We start from the raw sequence: 5,331 nt of genomic DNA on the forward strand, positions 1-5,331 counted from the left end.
CAGAAGAACCAAACCAACATAAAATGTGCTCACAGACAGGCCAGTTCTGTCTAATTTATCCATGGGAGCCTGCCTGCAGACCTCCACTGTCAGGACAGTTCCGGTGCAGACCTCCAGTGTCAGGACACCTCCACTGTCAGTACAGGAAGTGACGATTCTGACGAACACGTTTTTTTCCCCGCCCACTGAATCACAATGGAGACTCATCACGGAGGTGATGAGTCCGCTCACCGCGCACTTTGGGTCGGCCTTGGTCAAGCCCTTTTGACCCCCCAGCCTGGTTCTCGTAAAAGTTTTTCGCTCAAATGACACCATGGAGGAATGTAACGGGAGTTGACATGGGACTCTGCCCTCCTCACGAGTGCCTATTTTCGGACACTTTTTTCCACTTTCCCCGGTTTTATTATTTTTTGGGCTATTTCCGGGGACATTGCCCGGTCTCGGGTGTCCCCCCACGGCCTGTGTCCAGCCCGCCCCCCACTCATCCATATATTAACGGATTTTGACCATTTTTGTTGCAATTTTCTCCCCTCACTGATCGAATGGCAAACGCGACCCATACCCAGATATTTTAACTATGTCAGCATGACACCACTTAAGAGGGCAGTAGAAGTTAGTTAAAACCATATTTATTTTCTTAAAATTATTTGCCTCTTATTTATGTCATAAGCCTGAAAATGTTATGTATAATTATGTTACTTATTATGTTACAGCTCTATAGTCTAATTACTGTTTGCTATTACAATAGACTGTTTCACTTCACTCCTACATACTTAATTTCTCCCTTTACTGCACTATTGGATTAAGAATCTGCATATTAAACAATTTGCTATAAATTATATCCATTTTAGATTCCATTGTGTATTAAAATGTCAATTATTTTCATATTTGGTAGTTATTTTTTCTGCTAGATCCCCTTGATGGACTCCTAAATTGCCCTTGTGGTGTGATGTGGGAGACAATAAAAGGCTTATCTTAAAGTAAACCAAAATTCCTCTGTGATGTTCATGGTATAATCAAGGTGAATTATCAAATGCTTCATTGAAAAACAAAACAAAGCAAAACACACAAAAACTGACAAAGTGTTCCAACTTCCTGTTGCCCTTTATTCAAACAGAAATGCATTCGCAGAATGCCAGATACCCTCTTTTGTCTCTGATCTCGTTTAAGAAGGTCCACATGTCTTCCATATGTTTAAACCTAAACTTGAATGGCTCCAAGATTGCCTCCATCTCATCCTCGTCACATTCGTCAGGCCTTTCCTCCCAAAGCTTGACAGCCTCTCTTAGTTGTGCTTCCCCCATGCTCACTGCATCGGGCAAATGCACCCTGGTGCACAAATGTTTGTGTGCCACCACCCATTCTGCTGCCTTCTTGCAGTCCTGCACGATCTTAGATGTTGGCTACGGAAAAGAGAAAATATATCATACCCACTGATACATATTAAGCATTAAGTAGCTTTTTGGCAGACTAACCCAAGGAAAGGGCGTCCTCCTTGGATATGATGTATATAACTAGTAAACAAGCCTACACTTCCATTGTTTTCTCCACATCTTTTCCAACTGAGACATCAGCTGGATGAGGCTGAAGTTGCTCCTCTTTCTAAAAAACAAAAAAACTTCAAATGTTCAAAATACAAGGGACTATTGCCATGAACTACCATACTTTTAGTAAAGTATGCTATTTTCAACATATTCTTTAGTTTAAGGACTGTCCTCCAACATCGTCCTAAATACTGATACCACGAGGAAGAATAAATGCAGTAAATATTGTGTGTGAAACAAATAATGAAATTGAAGCTTTAATGTGAGAGTAGATACAAACACAACTTAAATGAAATAGATTGCAATGCAAATCTGACCTCGGTGATGTCATCCAACTTCCTCTTCCTCATTCTGAACACTGGAGGCACCTCACCTCGCAGGAGGGCTTTAGATTTCTCTGTCCAGTGGGCAAACATTTTGCCATGACTCAAATAAAAAGGGTTAAATAAAGAAACAAATACAGGTACTGTTGGTATAACATTGTGTTTTTTAACCATTTCAAAGTTAATCTAACGTCAACATTTTAGTGGTCTCACCTTCCGAGGTCGAAATTCTCCATTAGCATGACACATCACCATTTTCGCAAAGCTGGCATGTCAGTCTAAAAAAGGAAAGAAATATATTATCACTGTATGTCAGATTAAATGTCATAATGGGATTTTGAGTTTACTTTAAATGACCAGATCAACTTACAATAGTGAAATCATAGGGTGCATCTAGTATGGTGTAAAGGGCATACTATGAAAGAAAATATATAATTTAATGTTATTATCTTAAAAACAACAGAGAATTCAATCAGACCAATAATGTAGCCTACCATCAACATGAAGATGCCACAGTCATTCCCATACAGTTGCCTGGGGAAACCCTAGCATGTCAGAAAGCATTTAGTTGTTTTGTTATGGTTTGACATTTCAGTTGAATATAAATGATACAAATGGTATACTATTACCTCTATTACCAAACCAGTCGTCTCTTTCCACGGTCCAGGATGTATTGACTGTGAAAGGTTTCTAGAAGGAAAAACACAGCTGTATGAAGATCTAAACAGGTCGCTATCAAAATGATCAATATGGTCCTCTTTCATGCACAACACACACCATCAGAGGTGGCAAAAGTACACACTCTTTACTTAAGTAGAAGTACAGATACTTGTGTAAAAAAATAATTTGGTAAAAGTAGAAGTACTGATACAACATTTTACTTTAAAAAGTACAGGCTTTGTAATCACACTACAATGTAACTTTAAATGCCTATTTTCCTCAATGTACACGCCCCGGATTCCTATGACGAAAATAATAGAATATCGCCAGTTGTCATGACTCACGTTATACTGCAACACCGTAACAAAAACACATGCTTGTACATCGGCACACACACACGGTTACTTAAGGTTTCTCACACAATGCCACTGCCTCGTAGCAAATAAGACATACCGGCTTGTCTCCATTTATCACAAACTTGTGCTCAGTTTCCCATGTCTCAGTAAACGAGTGCATTAAATTGCCTCCATCAACTTTTTTGTTATTACCGCTGATGATATTGAGACGCATCAGAGAATAACGGCATAGGTGGCCTATGATAAGCAAATGATATGCTCTGCAAGTATATATATATTATATCGATACATTTTGTTTTGTCTGCGAAACAATACATTTAGACTACATTCATTGTTTTGGATAGTGCAAACAGGTCACGCACCTTACCTTACTAATTTGCAAAAACCATCAGACGAGTCGTTCGGTGGGCGGGGGAAAAAACGTGTTCGTCAGAATCGTCACTTCCTGTACTGACAGTGGAGGTGTCCTGACACTGGAGGTCTGCACCGGAACTGTCCTGACAGTGGAGGTCTGCAGGCAGACCCCTCTCAATTTATCACAATTATTTTTGACATGAGATCTTCATATCATCCTAGTTTTGTATTTAGTTTCTAGATTTGTAAACAAATCCAGAACCTTTGAAATATGTTATTGAAAAAAGACCAAGAATAATATAAACTCTACCATGTGTCCTTTTGTGTCCTTCTGTAGTCCATTTGTGGTTTGTCTTGTCTCACCCCGGCTGATATATCACACAATCCACTGTTTAAATTGTTCCCTATATTGCCCCTATGCAATATAGGGAACAATTTAAACATAAACTATCCTATGTGTCCTTGGGTGTTATGAAAGGCGGCCCCCCCAAAATAAATGTATTATTATTATTAAGAAGAACAACTTGGTGTGGTGTGGAGGGGATGTAGGAAGCAGGAGCAGGTGGGGAGAGATGGGACTTCAAGGTTATTTGTTTTAAATGTGTCTTGGAGATAAGGACCAGCTGCACACAATAAAATACAGTATAACACAACACCAATAAGACACACTGTGACACATGGCACACCAACAATCAATCATCGTCCAGCCTCAGCTTTGGTATTCTTTCACAACCATGTTATGGGTTTATTAGACTGAGCAAACATAAACATATGTGGGGAACATAGTGCTGCGTCTCCTGTCCGGTCAAATTCCTCACTCCTGAAGTGCTCACTGCAGAGCAGTGTCCTGTCACAGGAAACAAAACCGTCCCTTCTTAGGGCGAGTTCCCACTGCCTCCTCCTCTCTTTGGTTTTGGGAAACCTTAAAAACATGAGAAAGGTAGCCAGATATATAAATTATTGTCAACATGTTCCTCCCTTCTTTCTTTTAACATTAAGGGTAGGACAAAAATACACACCGAAATTATCATATTTTTGGTATGTAGGCCTATGCATGTATGTATAGCCTACTTTAAGAATAAGACAACCACACTAAGAGTAATAAAAAAGGTGTCCAATAGAAACATTAAATAATTGTGTAAAGAAATGGTAACAACATATTCTAAAGAGGCTGGGTCAACAACAATCTTGCAATACTATTATCTCACATAGCCCCACTGATCCTGTGTAGCAGGACTTGTATTGTACATACATCCACTAAGTAATTAACGATTATCCTAATTAACAAGCCAAACCACTTGGAAGAAATCATGTGTAACTTAAGTTGTGTTGAAAAGAAAGAGCAGTTCTGCCTCTCCCACTGGTGTAAAGTTGCTGGGTCAACTTTGTAATACTCGGTCTCACTGACAGCCTCTTGTTATTAGCCAGCTAATAAATACAACCACATACACAAAGAAAAGCTGCAATTTCAACATGTCCAAGCATCCTGTATCATAGCCATGCTAATCATGTTTCTAATAAACCAAACCGTTTGTAAATCAGTCAAGATTTCAGTGAGTTAAGAGTATTTTTGTGCAGATCACTCACCTTACAACAGCTACCGAATCGCGAATCAGAGTAACTGTTAACTGTAGCAAGATGGCGGCCGGTCAGCTACGCTGGAAAATCTCCCATGAGCCATCTAGTGTTTATATATATCTATGACTGTCACCATAGATATATATAAACACTAGATGACTCACCCGCGCTGCTGGCCAATTGAGACCGACGTTGCCACTTGGCCGCCATCTTGCTACAGGCAGTTCTCTCATTCATAACATTATGGTTTACTATTTAAATAACCATAGCTTGCTCAATTTCCAACCAATTTTCAAACGGTTTGGTTTTTTATAAACATCAAAGATGTAGTTATGATACTGCATACTTATAATCATGGACTTTCATATGAAAATAACATTAATCAGATAAAGCAATAGCTATACACACACACACACACAAGGTATTTATATTAAATATTTGCCGGTGTATATATTTCCATTTATTTTTATTATATTGTTAATATTTCAAATAAATTATAAAATACATTTATATTTT

At 38.8% G+C, this 5,331-nt stretch overlaps 1 long non-coding RNA gene across 1 annotated transcript; it reads right to left on the minus strand.

The window, feature by feature from the left end:
* Nucleotides 1-1,875: 1,875 nt before the first annotated feature.
* LOC117450155 (uncharacterized) lies at nucleotides 1,876-3,374 on the minus strand. The gene is made up of 6 exons (XR_004552551.2): nucleotides 3,251-3,374; nucleotides 2,497-2,557; nucleotides 2,362-2,412; nucleotides 2,238-2,282; nucleotides 2,081-2,145; nucleotides 1,876-1,970 (listed from the first exon to the last, which is right to left on the minus strand). It is a non-coding gene; the product is annotated as an uncharacterized lncRNA (long non-coding RNA).
* Nucleotides 3,375-5,331: the final 1,957 nt, after the last annotated feature.

Source organism: Pseudochaenichthys georgianus, chromosome 7, assembly GCF_902827115.2.
Source record: "Pseudochaenichthys georgianus chromosome 7, fPseGeo1.2, whole genome shotgun sequence".
Classification (NCBI taxonomy): Eukaryota; Metazoa; Chordata; class Actinopteri; order Perciformes; family Channichthyidae; genus Pseudochaenichthys; species Pseudochaenichthys georgianus.